Genomic DNA, 18733 nt, shown 5'->3' with positions numbered 1-18733 from the left:
AGTGTCCAACAATTAAATGTTTGCTGATGACATTGATGACTATGATGTTTGCTGACTGTGGTGACTATGACGTTTGCTGATGACATTGTGATCTGTAGCAAGAGTAGGAAGCAGGTTGAGGAGACCATGGAGAGGTGGAGATATGCTCTGGAGAGGAGAGGAATGAAGGTCAGTAGGAACAGCATAGAATACATGTGTGTGAATGAGAGTGAGGTCAGAGGAATGGTGAGGATGCAGGGAGTAGAGCTGGTGAAGGTGGAGTTTACATACTTCGGATCAACAGTACAGAGTACCGGCGATTGTGGAAGAGATGTGAAAAAGAGAGTGCAGGCAGGGTGGAATGGGTGGAGAAGAGTGTCAGGATTAATTTGTGACAGATGGGTATCAGCAAGAGTGAAAGGGAAGGTCTACAGGATAGTAGTAAGACCAGCTATGTTATATGGGTTGGAGACAGTGGCATTGACCAAAAAATAGGAGACAGAACTGGAGGTGGCAGAGTTAAAGATGCTAAGATTTGCATTGGAACAAGTACATTAGAGGATTAGCTCAGGTTGGGGGGTTTGGAGACAAAGTCAGAGAGGCGAGATTGCATTGGTTTGTACTTGTGTAGAGAAGAGATGCTGGATATATAGGGAGAAGGATGCTAAGGATAGAGCTGACAAGCAAGAGGAAAACAGGAAGGCGTAAGAGGAGGTTTATGGATGTGCTGAGAGAGGACATGCAGGTGATGGGTGTAAAAGAACAACATGCAGAGGACAGGAAGATATGGAAGAAGATGATCCGCTATGGCAACCTCTAATGGGAGCAGCAGAAAGAGGAAGTGTCCAACAATTAAACACTCGGGAGAAACCATCTAAGTTGAACAATCCCATATGAATTGATTACTATTACCAATGATCTTCTGTTCTTCTCCAAGGCTTCTGAATAAATATTTTGAAAGTGAAGCAGGTCAGGACCAGGGCTGTGGACAATTTAGTGTTGTTTAGGACAGGATTTGGGCCACAAGATGCCACAGAAGAGACACTACTGGGATTGCCTATACATGTGGCCATAGGCCGTTACCGCTAGGAGGTCTTATGGCTGATTATCACATATCAAGCCACCTGGAGGTTGGTATGTTTTCCCTGTGCATAGAAGGGTTTTTGACCCTTAACCATTACTTAACAGTATTGGCTGCCCCTCAGGCTGTGCTGCCAAGCAGTGTTAGGAATATCCATATTAGTAGGTTCTTCAGAGGTAAGTTGAAATGGCAGTGGGCAGCATCATATAGGGCATGAGTTTTCCCAGTCAGATATTACTGTGAGCAATAGATGTACCTCTGATACTCAATGGAATTGGAAGGCAAACAGGGATTTGCCAGGCCCTTTATTTACAGCACTGGGGATCAGCAGATAGAAACACAAGACTGCTAGGGGTGTTCTAGAACAGGGGTTCTCAAAGTCGGTCCTGGTGGGCCATTGTGGCTTCAGATTTTTGCTTCAAACAGATTCATAATTAGTGACAACTGTTAACACTGATCTCAATTAATTAGCTGGGATTTTTTTTCTCTGATACTACATTAAGAAAGCACAGCAACATGATTCTTACATTTATAAGACATTTAGAAATATTTCTACTTTTGCTACAGATTTAAATGCTTAACTCACTTTTGTTGCTTTCATTATATTTTGGCCTTTCTCTGTGCAGTTTGCTTCCTTCATTGTATCTTAATAATGACAATTAAAAATGAGCAGAGCAGACACCCAGGAAAACAACATTGAATCATGAAAGGTGGCAACTACTTTAGCATTAGACCCACTAATTAGAAAACAATGGATTAATTAAACAACTAGAACAGAAAAATAGAATGAAAATCAAGATGAAAATATTGTTAAAAAGAAAAAAAATACATTATTCCCATATATAACTGTTTTTATATAGTCTTTTTTTTTTTTTTTTACTAAACTTAGCTTTCTAATTTCTATATTGTTTCCAAAACACAGAATCTGGGCAATAACAGTTCACTTAATTAGCCCAGGAGTCCAATTAAAAACGGAATCTGGTTGGAACAAAAACCTGCAGCCACAGGGGGTCCCCAGGACCGACGTTGAGAACCCCTGTTCTAGAAGGATAGACCCAGACATTTGCAGGACACATCCTAAAGTAATTCCTGGCCTAAACTTAAATGCTCCTTCTGGTCAGTTTAGCACTGAACATGAAGTTAGTGGGTGAACGGATGAAAAAGCAAGGATGAGGGAGAAACAAGAGCTAGAAGCGGAAAAAAACGATACACAAGATGTAAAGGTGTTTTAGGTCGGAGTGTGCCATGGGAAAGGTGCAGAAGGAAACCCACAAGCTAGTCAGGGGAATTAGGTCAATTAGGGGACAATGTATTTTTCTCTTTTTACTCCGTACGGTGTGTTTTTACTTTATTTTAACACTTCTGTGTATGTTTTAATTTTTTAACATAAAAATAACCTTTTTGTATCTTTTAGTTTCCTTCTGTGGTTTCTGCCAGGGTTGACTTCCTTGTGTTTAATGCATGCAATTTTCACTCATTTTAGTTTGCTAAAAATTGGGCTGCACATTATACACAAAACATAATTTTAAAGCAATAGTTTCTCACATAAATCAGCCTAAACCGTCTGTAGCTTTGTGCATTGCGCTGTTGCTGTGTATTAGCTGTCTCTGGCTAAGCAGCACAGAGCGGCGAGGGGCTGCTGGGCTGTTTTCTGAAAAGTATACAAAGTAATGGTTTTCACACATAAATCAAAATAAAATGTGTTCTGTGGCCACACTCACTGCATGTTCGTCATCTCTGGCTACAGTGACATCAACCGCGCGGGGCTGGCGTCTGCTTTATACCTCTTGTTATTGTAAGTTGCAGTGTTCCCAAATGAACATTGTCATAGGTGCGTCAGCTACACAATTGTGTTCAGCACCACAATCAGTTGTGGACCAATCGGCTGATACCTGAACCTCACGTTCGTTTTCGATCAGTTGCACTAAAATTGGAATCCAATAAGTCACAGTCCAATTCAAAATGATAAAATATGTGCAAAACGTCATCCACTGAGTATTTTGTTTTGCACATTTGCTTCACTCTCTCGCCAGATGTCGATGTCATTTTTGCTGTTGTTTGCTCTTTGCTACTCATTCACATGCAGGGATTAGATGTCACAAGTCAACAAATCTAAAATTATTCCAAGCAAAGACAGTCTGCCTTTACCATAACAGTGAGTTTTTTTGACTTATATAGCTGATTATCACCCTCATCCCTCCTGATAAGAAAAGTCAACATCTGCCCTAAAATCTTGAAAAGTTAAGGATGCACATTATCTACAACATTTTAGGGTATGTGTATTTTAAAATTATTATTGTTTTTACATAATTTGTAATGTTTATTCATCATTTAGTATTTATGCACTTTGTTGCTAATTATATATATGTCTTGTTCTGTGGGTGGGATTCCCCAAGGGGCACACTGCCCTCCACCTTTATGTTCGGCTAGATGAAATGACTTCCCTCAGTTCGTCATTGAGTTTGTCAGAGTTGATTGGTTCCAATTTTCCTGGCTTATTGAATTTAATTTACTTTTTTTTGGGATTTTGCTATTGAGTCATCTTTTGGAACTTGTTCACTTTGCATTACTTTTTAGACTAATCTATTTTGCTCATTTGAGCACGTTCTTGTATTTTTCTGCTTTTGTTAATAAATCTTAGTTTTTACAAAGATTCATAGTTGACATTGCTTCACAAGCCAGAGTTTCACAGTCACCTTCTCCGCTATATTGCACTTTGTTGTGGTGTGAAATTTTGTATCCTGTATAAGTTGATAAATATTTTGTATGTCTTTATTTGTAACTTATACAAAGCAATGTAATATTAGTGTTACATTATTGATAAGAACAAAAATGGTTTGATGGTTAAGAACCCCACCCCTCCTTTTAGGACTGAGTCTTTATAATTTTATGACAGGGTCGGGGGAAGTACCTCAAACTAGTTTGGCAAGTGTTTCTCTGCAGGACTCCCTCAATCAACCCCCACAGGAAAGCCAATCTACCGGGCTGGCAAATCGTTTTGGGGGCAGGTGTGAAAGGTATTGTGTGCCTCATTGGTCTGAAGTATGGCTGTTTGGGATTGGCCTGAATCAGAGGCTATTCCGTAGCACAACACCCTATTGGTGTAAGGGATTGGACAAAGAATGCATAAATTTGGTTGCTTTACCCCTCCCTATCTCTCTTACAAACATCACAATGAAGGAGCATCTCTCTGTCACACCATTACTATGAGGAGCACAGCTCGGTAGCCACATTGAGACAGGCATGATGCCTTAACTAGAGATATTTAAAGTAACTAACAAGTCTTTGTGCCGCCTGAAATTACACATTAGCATTTATCACATTGTATGGTTGCCAATGTTCACTTGTACTTTGTTTATTGTTATTACTTATGAATATTATTAGTAATAAATTTAAATTGTAACTTAACTCCTGCTTGTCTTTTGCTACACCTAATTACCTGAGGTTATAAATTTAGAAGGGAAGGTGGGGAGAAGTGTTATGGTACAATACCTTATAAACAGCGGTAAGTCTGTGAGATTTGAGGCAATCTGACAAAGGCTACATATTAATAATACAAAAGGGGGAAGTAGAGTAATATAGTACTCGACAAAGATAAAACACAGTTCATGATATATTTTGGGTCTTATAGTGTATTTTTGAACTTTTCTTTAATATTTTATTTTCAAAAAACAGACCACAGTAGCTTTCTGCTAATCATATAATTATAATACAGTATAATAGGTACCACCACTTACTACAAGTTAAACACAATAATAGTAAAGGAAAAATAGAAGAAAAAAACTAAGCCAAACAAGATTCAATCCGCACCCCAAATGAAAAAGAAATAGAAGAGAGACACAGGTAAAAATGAAAATAAAATCCTTTTATTTTTGAACCTTTTGAGCCTTTTACCATTTTGGGGTCTGTATAAGGTACAGCCTGCTAGTTACAGTTGGTGGTTGACTGACTTGGAATGAGTTTCTTCTGGGCTGGCCAGTGAAAGTCCTGGCCTGCTTTGGAATCTTTTGGAAGCCTCACTTGCACTTCTCTTCATATTTGTGACTCTGTGTCACACTGCAGCTATCAATGATACCCCAAGGGACTCATCTCCTCAACCAGAATATAAATGATAAGGGTGGTCCCAAAGTAGTGAAGTCGTGATGACCCAGCCTCTTGGGGTCCCACCCACAAAACCCAAGGAATGTAGCTATGATACACAAATGCACAATACAAAACTATTAAATATTTAAATAATTCAATAGCAAAATCTGAATAAAATTGAAAAGCATATGAAAATGAATAAGTAAAAAACAGGAAATAAAAGGAAACATACACAAGCCAGGGAACAAAACCTGACTGAACCACAGCTTTTATTTTTCTTGCTGGTGCTCTGTGTTTTCTGTTACTGGCCAAAGATGTGAATGTTTAGCTGACGGGTGACTCCAAATTGGGTCAGTATACAGTAAGTGAGTGTAATTGTGTCTAATAATTTAACCTGCAGTGGATTGGCATCTCTCCATGTTTGGTTCCTGCTGTCTGCCTGATACTACCAAATTGTAGTAACTTTGTTTAGGAAATGGACCGCTGTTCAAAATAATAGATGAGTAGAATATTTGCAATTCAAAATTGGCCCTAGTGTGTGTTTACCCTGTGATGGACTGGCACCATGTCCAGGGTTTGTTCTCACTTTGTGGCCTATGCTAGCTGAGATAGGCTCCATGCTTGTTCTTATCTTACACCTGATATGCTCTGGATAAACTGATATCCCCACAACTGCAGTAGGAAAAATGAAGCTGTGAATTGGACAGATATTATTATTTTATATATAAATGTCTACTCATGGAAGTGAGTCTGTCTGTCTGGCCCGGAAGTTAGAGGTGGAGTCGGGGTAAGGGCTCCACCTCTGAGGATACACAAGTGAGGCCAGGAAGGCGGCAAAATGAAACCTCCGAAGAAACAGTCACTCACTTAGCCACTAATACAGAAGTGAGGCAAGCACATCGGCAAAACAGTATCCCTTATACAGGGAGTGCAGAATTATTAGGCAAGTTGTATTTTTGAGGATTAATTTTAATATGGAACAAACACAGTGCTATCAGTCAATCCAAAATGTTAATAAACCTGAAACCTGAATGTTTCACAACGGAAATGTGAGTGTGAACATCATCAGGGGAATACATATGTGCGCACATTTATTAGGCAACTATTAGTGTGCAGATTTATTATGCAACTAAAGGAAAAATGAAAATTTTCCCATCTCACTTGTTTATTTTCATCTGTTATAGTGAGAATAATAAACAAACACCTCAAAATTTACAAATAAACATCTCTGACATTTCAAAAAAAATAAATCAATCAATCAATGACCAATATAGCCACCCTTCTTTCCAATAACAGTCATAAGCCTTTCCATTCATGGAGTCTGTCAGTTTCTTGATCTGTTGACGATCAGCTTTTTGTGGAGCAGTGACTACAGCCTCCCAGACACTTTTCAGAGAGGTGTATTGTTTTTCTCCCCCGTAAATCTAGCGTTTAAGAAGTGCCCACAAGTTCTCGATAGGGTTTAGGTCAGATGAGGAAGGGGGGCCATGTCATTATTCCTTCATCTTTAAGGCCTTTACTGGCTGGCCACGCAGTGGAGAACTTCGATGCAAGTGATGGAGCATTGGCCTGCATAAAAATCATGGTCTTTTTCCTGTATCACTGTTTGAAGAAAGTGTCTTCGAAAAACTGGCAGTAGGTTTGGGAGTTGATTTTGAGTTCATCTTCAATGCAAAAAGGTCCAACTAGCTCATCTTTAAAAATATCAGCTCATACCAGTACCCCACCTCCACGTTGGAGTGGAGCTCTGTGCCCATTACTGATCCACAGGTCCATCCATCTGGTCCATCAAGAGTCACTCTCATCTCATCGGTCCATAAAACCTTTGAAAAAATCTGTCTTCAGATATTTCTTGGCCCAGTTTTGACGTTTCAACTTATGTTTCTTGTTCAGTGGTGGTTGGGTTTCAGCCCTCCTTACCTTGGCCATGTCTTTGAGCACTGAACACCTTGTACTTCTGGGCACTCCAGGTAGGTTGCAGCTCTGGAATATGAAAGTACTGGAGGATAATGGGTTCCTGGTAGCTTCATGTTTGATTCTCCTCAAATCTTTGGCAGCTAATTTGCGTCTTTTGTTCTCAGCACGTTTCTTGCGACCCTGTTGACTATTTGCAACAAAATGTTTGATGGTTCTGTGATCACACACCAATATCTTAGCAATTCCAAAAGTGCTGCATCCCTCTGAAAGACTTTTTACAATTTTTGACTTTTCAGAGTCAGTTAAATCTCTTTTTTGGCCCATTTTGCCTGAGGAAAACTAGCTGCCTAATAATTCTGCACACCTTGATATAGGGTGTTGATCTCCTTAGGCCACACCCTCCCTCATTACACAAATACACATCACCTGACGTGCTTAAATCCAATAAGCATTCAAGTTAATACAGCTTGGAGTTGGAATATACGCATTAAAAATGATGATATGGTCAAAATACTCACTTGCCTAATAATTGTGCACACAGTGTATTTTTCCTCCCGCCGCTAATATACAAGTGATGCAAGCACATTGGCAATATGAAACCCCCTAGGAGAGAAATGCACAGAGTAGTTCCTTTCAATTACCTGACATCTCTACATTTCAGTTTTTTTCTGACAATTTCAATAGTTTCTAGGACCCTTTTTACAGCACAGGCTTACACAGCTAGTTTTATATAATTCTTATAAAACTAAATGTTATCTTTTTCAAAGAATGAATACCACTAATGATATAGGTTTATTAATAAAAATACTGAGATCATTCAGATTTTAATAGCAGGCCTTTAAAGCGCACACTAGCCTCATATGCTAAAAGCTACTGTGCATTGTGATGGCAGTAATTATCCTTGAATTTTTCTTTAAATAAATAAAACACAAAACCTTCAGTCTTCACCAACCAGGCAGCTATTTTCACTTGAGTAAGGAACTACTGTTTGAAAAAGGAACATTTTAAATCTTCTAACACTTGTCATGGTGTTACCTAAGAGCCAATGTGTCCAGGAGGGAGTGATTATCATCGAGAGTGGACTAAGATCACAGCTGTGAAATGCAGTGTAGAACAGTACACTGCCTGCAGTACTGTTACGGCCTACTAAAAACCTTGGGGTGCATAAATAGGAAGCACACAAATAAAAAAGACACAAAAAACCTAAATCATCTAAAAAACAGACCACATTTATTTAAAAAGATAAAAACTTGCAAGAAAATCGAGACAGTTACACATAAAAGCAGAAGCAAGGCAGGAGGACAACACTAACTTGGCCATCTAGCTAAACAGAATTTACCTATCTAGACACACTCCACTATTCAAAGAATTCAAAGACCAATTACCATTAGATTGGCTGGTTTAAAAGCAATCATATTTCTTTTAACAAGCAAAAAAAAACAAAAAAACAAAGCCAGACCATCCAACCCTAACTCTCCACACCTTGCTCTGTTAAACACGAGTCCTTCTCCTGTCGCTCTCTACCCTAAAACCCAAACAAGTTTTGTTTTTGTCACCCATAAACCAGGGGTGATTAGGGCAGAACTCAATTAAGTCATTTGCTCAAAGGAAAAAAAAACAGACTTGGTGTACAAAGCAGTAGATTTACAGATGGCTGTAACAGTACCATTGTAAAGCCACAAAAGTGATAAAATATTAAGAAAAACAAAAACAAATCCAATGATGACGCAAATGACATTATAAGACGCTTCTAATGAATAATTATTTAGTTTACAAATCCATGTCAGGCTCTGCCTGGAGAGCCCCGTTGAAGTTTGGCAGAATGGATGGAGGTGCAACAGGTTTTCCGTTAGCTTAGGCGCTGTCGATGCTCCAGCTGTTATCCTTTCCAGATGTGTCACACTGAAGTGTGAAGCTGTTTTAGAATAGACAGTTATAGTGGGGCACAATTCAGTAGTTCCAAGATACACAGGTCAGTGACTGTGGCCGTCCAACTTGTCTGATGTTCAGTGGCTGTGGGGGTTATAAGGATTTGGCACCTTTTTAACTTTAAAATAATATTGTGTTCCTAACAGAAACCTATCATTGTTTAACTAGGAGCTTCATCTCCCTTTTTTCTTGAAATCTCTGGTAACAAATAACTTTCTCAGTGTTTTTATGGCAGAGCCTAAGAAATATTTTTGTCACAAACTGATATAGCACAATAATAAGAAGAGTAAAGAATAATAGACAATATAAAAAGTAAAAGAAAGTAATGTAACATAATAATTTGTTAAAAAATATACATTACTGTGCAAAAGTCTAAAACTGGAATGCTTTCAACAGTAATGCCATGAATGGTTTCTATTAATCAATAAACCTCCTAAAAAGTGCAGTAAACAGAGAAAAAGTAAATAAAACAAATATTTGGCATTACCACCCTTAACACTAGAATCCCTCAAGCCTACGAAAAAACTTGCGCTACCTTAAATTACTTCGCACCTCTCTATCAGCATCTTTTGTTTTGTAAATGTGTCGATCAACTCAAGCAGCAAGCAGTCTACTACCCCATTTAATTGTAACAAAAATACAGCCATGCAGCAGGTTGAGTTTAAACCTCAAAACAAAAAAATGTGTCTGAATAGACTTGGTTTACAGTTAATGCTGTAGCGTGGGATTCAGATCTTTGTTCTTGTCTTACCTGTGAACAAGTGAGGACAGACTCCCTGGTCCTTTATATCATCAGTGCCAGAAGGGGCGGAGTCTTCTCAGAGGTATGGGGGCAGGGCTAGGCATCTTCTTTCAGCTGCCCTTCAATGCTACTGGGGAAAGAGATGATATTATTAGCATCTGCACCCCATCTCATCCTGGGGTAGAACTGCTTACCTTACTAGAGCCAGGAAGGTGGTCTCCATGAACATATGCTAGACAGAACAGAATTAAACAGAAATGTTTATAATTTAAACCTGGTGTGTTTAAATTAATAAATTTAGGACACATACGGCCATTTTTACATACTGCATTAAATAAGAAAAATGCTAAAGAATAATTGATCCTGCCCAACTGAAGGCCACTGCAAAGCCCCCTGTTAGTTATTTTGGTCTGCTTAGAGGTTATGACATCCAAGCACAGGATACCGCAGAGCATACTGTTGAAACTCACTGATTTGAATTTTATGAATGCATATTGTTATATTCAATTCAAGACTGCTTTTCTGTAATGCAGCTCATTTTTGCTGAACTTCATTATTGATTGTTATGCTAATATGATGTAAAAACTGAACTTACACTTTTAATTAAACAATAAGTTGGATTAAGACAAGATTATTCATTCAGTTTAGTGTGTAGTAAATGAATAAGCTGTATGGCTGAAAAGAAATATTAGAATACCAGTAATTAATATTGTTGTGAACCATGCTGTACAAAATTAATCCTATTTAAAGTAGGTGACTAAGAAGGCCCACAAGTTTGGCTTTGACTGGTGATCTTACTGAGCAAACATTTAAACAGACTGGCATGAAGTTCATTTTATGACGGGTGGAGCCCATATGCATCTTGATCCAATATTTCTGTGTCACATCAAACGGAAGTAATTGGTACTGCACACGTTGGAAAATTAGAAGACCTTTAGGCAAACATTTTGCTTCTGTAAGTGCAAGGGTACAACAAAAGATAACTTCATTTTGTTTAAATCATAATTTATGAGTGACATTTGACTAGCATGCTGGTCAAGCTAAAGTCAAAAGAGAGGCTGCTTTCCCTCATGATCCATCCATCCATTATCCAACCCACTATATCCTAACTACAGGGTCACGGGTGTCTGCTGGAGCCAATCCCAGCTAACACAGGGCACAAGGCAGGAAACAAACCCTGGGCCGGGTGCCAGCCCACCGCACTTTCCCTAATGATATTACATGTAGTACTTTTTACTTGTTGTAAAAGAACACAAGAGAGACAGGAAGAAGGTTTGGGGCTCCACCCCCATATACTTGAGCTTTGTGTTAAAAAAAGAAAAAACAAGTGAGTAATCTCCAAGGACTGAGTCAAAACACGACCGATACAATAAGAAAAGGATGGCAAATTTATACTGGATAGGGAGGAAGAGGTGGGTCTCTTGAGCTGCAGCCCGAAGTGAGGTCAGGACTGGGAGTAACAAGGAGGTCTCTGGAGGTGGGATTGGAAGTGGCTTCTGTAGAGGGACCAGAAGTGGTGTTAAGTAGATTTGCCTTCTGAGAATTCTGGCAGAGGAAGGAAAAGAGGCATTAGTGCACACTGTCAACTCCTGGTCAGGCGTAGCAACATACTTAAGTCAAGCCCATCGACTGATTCCCAAGCACACGTGTGTGACACTTGTAAATAAAAAAGGTGTAAAAGCTGGTAGAGCATCCAGTGGGTTCAAAAGATATTCAGGTACATTCACTTTCTACACAATTTATTGTGCTGTAGATTTAAGTTTAAATGGATAAATCTCAATCAATCTGCACTCAATAACCCATAATGACAAAGTAAGAACATGTTTTCAGAAAGGTTTGCAAATGTATTACAAATCAAAAACTGAAATTTCTTGTTTATGTAATCATTCAGACACTTTATTCAGTACTCTGTAGAAGCCTCTTTGGTAACAATGACAACTTTGAGTCTCTGTGGGTAGTTCTTTACAAGCTTTACACACCTGGATATGGGCATGTCATTCCATTTTTCCTGGCAGATCCTCTCAGGCTCCATTAGACTGGATGGGAAGTGTTTGTAAACTGCCATATTTGATGCTCTTCACTGATGTTCTATGTGATTTAATTCTGGCTGGGCCACTCAAGGACAGTCAGAGATTTGTCCCAAAGCTACTACGGCATTGTCTTGACTTTTTGCTTTGTGTCGTTATCATGCTGAAAGATGAACTGTCATCCCAGTCTGATGACACATGTACTCCGGAGCGAGTTTTCTTCAAGGGTTTCTCTGTATTTTTATTTATCTTCCCATCAAGTCTGACCAGTCTTCTTGTCCCTGATACTGAGAAGTACTCTAATAGTATGATGCAGCCACCATCATGCTTCACAATAGGAAGATATTAGGCAGGTGATAAGCAGTGCCTGGTCTTCCCCAGACAAAGTGCTTGGAGTTCTACCTAAAGACTTCAGTTATTGTCTCATTAGACCAGAGAATCTTTTTCCTCATGCACGTATGCTTTTCACTCAGCAATGGATTCCCTCTAGCCATAAAAACTTTACCATAAACAACTGATTGATGGAGTGCTGCTGAGATGGTCATCTTTCCAATAGGTTCTCCCATCTCATCAGAGGAATTCCAGGCTCTGTTGTGTGACCATTGACCACTGAATTTTTGTCAACTTCTTGACCAAGGCCCTTCTTGCTCAGTTATTCAGTTTCACTAGCTATTCAGCTAGTGGCCCCAGACCTCTTCCATTTAACAGCTACTGAGGGTACTGTGCTCCTGGGGTTATTCAAATCTTTAGAAACTGTGTTACTCGCATGCCCTGATTTATGCATATCCACAATTTCATGAAGATGTCTAAAGAGAGTTCTTTGGACTTCAATGGTTTAGTCTTTGTCCTGACAGGCAGAAGTAATTGCAGGACATTATAAACACAGGCATGTTCAATTTGCCACAGATGGACTCCATTCAAGTTCCAGAAATATCTCAAGGAGGATTAAAGCAAACTAGATATGCCTGACCACAGTCTGGAGTGCCACAGCAAACGCTTACACGAATGAGAGATTCTAAAAATATGTTTTTAATTTGTCATAATAATGGGGTACTGGGCAAAAGTTACAAATTTAGGTGTTTAAAATGAAATCTACAACACAATAAAATGTGCAGAAAGTGAAGGGTCTCAATACTTTCTGAATATAGTGTAAATATTCAAATATCTTCAAAATTAAGTCATTCTGTTTCATTGTGTTAATGTCTTTGTTCACATTTTCTGATTTGTATTAAGTGCCACAACCTCATAGAAACAATTCTGACAGTAAACTATAAGTAGACAGAGACAAAGAAAGCATCACCACTTCCATGTCACAGTAGATGGACAATCATCACTTTCTGTAAATCAATGGTCCACATCAGGTAATTTTAGCACTTTTTCAGATGCATTTTGTGTGCAAAATAGAAAAATGAAAGCCAAGAAAGTACCGAAGGATAGCACTGGCGCCATTGATATGTGGTGGTATCTCTGGGACTTCCCCCTGAGTGTTGCAGTTCTGCACCCCGTTTATGAACCTGTAAAGGAATAGAAGACATGAGTGTGAAGGACATTCCACTCTTACAAGAGTTATGCGATTTTCTTTCAGCAGCATAGATAATATTTGTAACATGGTTGGCCACTGTAGTCATCCGTGCTCCCATTAATTAATCGGTGTGAATATGAATAGCCTGGTTCTTTTAAGTAGAGAATTTTAATTTGTGTATCAGTTCAACTCACTTATAACCACTGGCCCCTGACCAATGGAGCTGCAATTTTTCTAAAAACGTAGAGCATGACTGAAAGACAAACAGAGCTAGGCATTATAAGCTGAATATAATGTGAGTGCAATTTCTCAGACCTAAGAATAGACATCCAAATGGTTATCTCCATGGGTTGATCTAAAACTAAGACTCCTTTTCCATGGTAACAGAAATTAAAGACTATTAAAAAAAAGAATGAGAGTAAACAATTTTTTTACAAGTAGAATGGGAATGACAAAAATTATCCATCAGATGAGAAAGAGTCATTGTGTCCAGGCGTGCAGACAAGAACGTGGCTTTTCTTTTACTATTGGTTTGGACGGACTGCTCCATTACTGTCGTCTTGCAGGTTTCATAATTACCTAGAAGCTAAATAATATTCAAGAATCTTACAATATTTTCTCCACACTCAGATTCTAAAGTGTCAAACTTGAGAGGCAGAGATAAATTGACCTCTCCTCCTTGAACCACCACCTTATCGTGGGGTTTGCGTGTCCCAATGATCCTAAGAGCTCTGTTGTCGAGGGCTTTATGCCCCGGTAGGGTCACCCAAGGCAAACTAGTCCTAGGTGAGGGATGAGACAAAGAGCAGTTCAGAAAACCTACCCTGAAGAATAAAAACTTTGGACGGTGTTTTCCTTCGTCCGGACGTGGGTCACCGGGGCCCAACTCTGGAGCCAGGCCTGGAGGTGGGGCTCAATGGCAAGTGCCTGGTGGCTGGGCCTGCACCCATGGGGCTTGGCCGGGCACAGCCCAAAGAGGCAACGTGGGTCCCCCTTCCCATGGGCTCACCACCTGTAGGAGGGGCCAAGAAGGTTGGGTGCAGTGTGAGTTGGTTGGAGGCTGAAGGCGGGGACCTTGGCAGTCCGATCCTCGGCTACAGAAGCTGGCTCTTGGGACATTGAATGTCATCTCTCTGAAGGGGAAGAAGCCTGAGCTAGTGCGCGAGGTCGAGAGGTTCCGGCTAGATATAGTTGGGCTCACCTCAACGCACAGCGTGGACTCTGTAACCAATCTCCTTGAGAGAGGCTGGACTCTCTACCACTCTGGAGTTGCCCCCAGTGAGAGGCGCCAAGCGTTTGTGGGCATACTTATTGCCCCCGACTTGGAGCCTGTTCATTGCGGTTCACCCCAGTAGACGAGAGTGTAGCCTCCCTTCGCCTTCAGGTGGGGGGACAGTCCTAACTGTTATTTGTGCATATGTACCGAACAGAAGTCTGGAGTACCCACCCTTTTTGGAGTCCCTGGAGGGGGTGCTAGAGGGCAAACCTTCTGGGGACTCCCTCGTTCTGCTGGGAGACTTCAATGTTCAAGCATAGGGGTGTCCATATGTGCACCTGGCACCAGGACACCCTAGGCCTCAGTTCGATGATCAACTTCGTGGTTGTGTCGTCGGACTTGCGGCCACATGTCTTGGACACTCGTCTCGTGTGAAGAGAGGGGCGGAGCTGTCAACTGATCACCTCCTGGTGGTGAGTTGGCTTCAATGGTGGGAGAGGATGCCGGTCAGGCCTGGTAGGCCCAAACGTATTGTGAGGGTCTGCTGGGATTGTCTGGCAGAGTCCCCTGTCAGAAGTAGCTTTAACTCCCACTACCAACAGAACTTTGACCTCGTCTTGAGGGAGGTGAGGGACATTGAGTCCGAATCGGCCATGTTCCGTGCCTCAATTGTTGAGGTGGCTGACGGGAGCTGTGGCCATTAGATCCAGATGACAATATTTATACATGTTTGCTTATTTTTGAGCGTATCACTAACCATCATCACTGGGAGTGAGCGGAATGGGCATACATTATTATGATCTTGAAGAGCAGGCCACATAAACAATAACCAACTAAAGAATGAGGTGCTGCTGAGGTATGAGGTAGGCAGTTACAATAGACAGGGTTGCGGTGTCGCCCCAAACCTTTTTGATTTGTTCTGTCACTTTTCACCGCATGTATTCTAGAGAAAAAAATGCTGTCATAGTCATAAAGAAATTATACAGGGCACAACCTGTTCTGGGTTTTAGAGGGCAATTGAGAGTCGTCACTTAACTCAAATGACAATTAGAGGTATCAAAGTTATAAAAATAGGTGATTTATTTACAAAAACCATGCATAACAGGTGTAGAGAAAAGGAACAATACAGAGAGGGGTGAAGCCCAAGCCACACGGTCTTCCTATACAACAAATCTGACTACCCTGGTTGGGTGGACCACTTACCTTCTGTTGGACTGTTTACATATAACTTTTCGTCCCAATTTTCTGGCCTTTCTTTCTCCCAATACTTGAGCGCTTGTCACTAGCCACCTCCTCAGTCCAAGTTAGTAATTACGCTGAACAGCAGGGGCTTTTTTGTCTGGGGCCAGGCATACTTCCAGATAATTATTCACAAGGACTCTGACCATCATTCAAAAGCATGTTGGTACCTTTAGGAGCTCCTCCTAGCAGCCCCAGGGCTTTTTATAAGCTGCCCTGCCAGAGTAGCTGTCCTCCACAGCACTTTTGTGACACACTGCTCTATAATAGCTTTGGGGACATTTACAACAAATCCACTTTCACTGATTTCTGGGTTGTCACCAGTACAACTTTTTATTCTGTCTACACTTGGTCAAATGGTTGACCAACACATATGACTTACCATAACTAAGAACAATACAATATAAATAGTATAAAAATATGAGCAAAATATAATCACAGGACTGCACTTTAACAAATTTTCTGGTGGCATGACCGACAGGATAAAGAATTTATTTTTCCTGGCAAATCTCTACTAGCGTTTTTGGTAAGCATCATATAAACGTTAAAATGAAATAAAATGTTTGTGTATACAGTATTACATATAACAGGACAGAATATAAAATTACCAAAGCCGCGTTAGACCCTTATCTTCAGTTTAACCAATTTTTACAGTTGATGTGAGATATGCGCATATATGGCAAGCCATTTTAACATTTACTGTTTCATGCCAATATTATTTTATTCATGCTAATTCCTGTTTTCACAATCTAAAGTTATATTTTGATTAAGTGAAGATTCTAATTATAGATTTCTGTAATTACCTTTGATTAGCTGAAATTAAACCTATACATTGCTTTAGTTCAAACACATTAAAGATATCTAAAAAGCAATTTGAACTATTCAGTATGTCATTGAAGATATGTGTAGTTCTAATTGTATCTATTCAAACTATAAATACAAATATCTCTAATTAAATGCTGCATAGTAGTCAATAGGAAAAGTCCTATTGCATATCAGTACAGTAGGTCAACATTTAATTCCTGAATGACTTCTTATAATTACATTCAAACAAATCAAAATTATATTTCAATTATAATGAAATACAATTCTGTTTGATCAAATTCAAATGTGAATTAGCTGCATTTTTTGACTAGTTTAAAAGAAAACTGCAATAATTTTTATGTTTCATTCTTTCGGTACTGTGTCACTTGAATCCTTGGGTACCACTGGTTTGACTTTGTGTCGAATGAGCAGTTGCTTATTAAGTCCAGAATGAGGCACATTACTGGCATTGTGAGGGAGCGTCAGTTATGGTACTATGACCATGTGGCACGATTCCCCGAGGGTGATCTGGCTTGCAGGATCCTTATTGCTGAGGACCCAAATGGCTGGACCAGGCCAAGGGGATGCCCACTTAACACCAGGCTACGGCATATAGAGGGTGGGACTGGACTATGTGTCTGCTCTGGGGGTTGCCAACCAGGATCCCAAGCTTTTTTGTTGTGTGGTACGTGCGGCAACACGATGTACCAGTGCATGCTCCCTGCATGGACGGACCAGATTCCATTTTTCCTTATGAAAGTCACAGTAGCAACAATCTGAGCTGGTCTAACCAGTAACTTCTTTAAGGCCTTCATGAGGAATACCCAGATACTCCCAGGTTGAGAGTCTTAATCTCTCCAGCATGCCCTGGGTCAAGAAAGGTGCTCAAGAAGGCATTCAAACTGCATGCCCAAACTGCCTCAACTAGCTCCTCTCAAAAGGGAAAAGCAGAGGTCTTTATGTACTTCACAATTCCTCAAATTGTCTCAAATAGTGGGCCCAAATTTTTTTTTGCCTGTACTTACTGTCTCATTCTTTCCATTAATACTCAAAAACCATAAGTGGAGATGAGGATGTTGGCTGACTAGTAAATTGTCAACTTACGTCCAAAAACTTACCTCCCATTTCATCACCACCTACTGAGACAACATTCATCAAACTGCACCCGATATACAGCACCTATTGTATGTCATCTCTCATGAATAAGAGCCCAATGTACTTAAACTCTTCCACTTGTGGCACCTGCTTACCCCTTACCTCCAGCTGACCTTTTACAGATTTGGTGGTGGTACAATCATGTGCCGACTTATGGTTCCATTTACAATCAGCCTTTTCACTGTATGCCAAATTGGCCCCACGTCAGTCACAAAGTGTACATGCCATTGTAATAAACACTCTGTGGGTCACCTGTATGCACACTCCAACTGCCTATACGGAGTGACACAAACCAATCTTCAAGTCTTGGTGGTTTCATGCGGGGTCTGTGAAATGGAATGCAGTGTGGACCTAATGCATAAGAATTAGCCATGAAAAGCAGCATCAATCATTACAAACAATAAAGGATTATTTACCATTGTCAGTTTACATATGAGACCCTGTGAGATAATAATAATAACAAAATATTACTATTTACAAGGTGTTTTTGTCTTCTTGATAGAAGAAAAAAGTGCAAACCCTCTGCACAATTGGAAGCTAAAAAGATATGGCGGCTGCCTGACGTGAGACTTCAATAAATGCTGCATAGCATGGCCAATTACTGCCCTGAAGGGTGGAACTCTGTGAGAGCAATGGTATATCACTCTATTATAAAAAAAAATCCTGGAGAGAAATACTAGGACGACGAGATGTGCTCTTTATGTGAAGATCACGGAAGACACTTAAAAGACCTGTAAGACTAAAGAGACTGGCCACAGAGCGTCTCACAGGGACCTTAAACATGAGACTTTGTGCCAAGAGATTGACCCAGGACCATCTCGCGAAGACGCAGAACATGAGATTCTTGCAATACACGCCCTACTTATAACCAATATTAAATAAGAACATGGGCAGCAACACACTCAGTCGTGTTTTGGCTTTGAGCACACACAGATCCAGGACTCTTAGTGCATATAAAGTGTATAAGGACAATATGTTATAAATTAAACGTAGAAGATTATGTGAAAAAGAAAGCAACGTGGAGAAAAGAGACAAAAAA

Source organism: Polypterus senegalus, chromosome 1 (genome assembly GCF_016835505.1).
Source record: "Polypterus senegalus isolate Bchr_013 chromosome 1, ASM1683550v1, whole genome shotgun sequence".
Lineage (NCBI taxonomy): Eukaryota > Metazoa > Chordata > Cladistia > Polypteriformes > Polypteridae > Polypterus > Polypterus senegalus.
The sequence above is the reverse complement of the archived record's forward strand: the minus strand, read 5'-3'. Positions refer to the sequence as shown.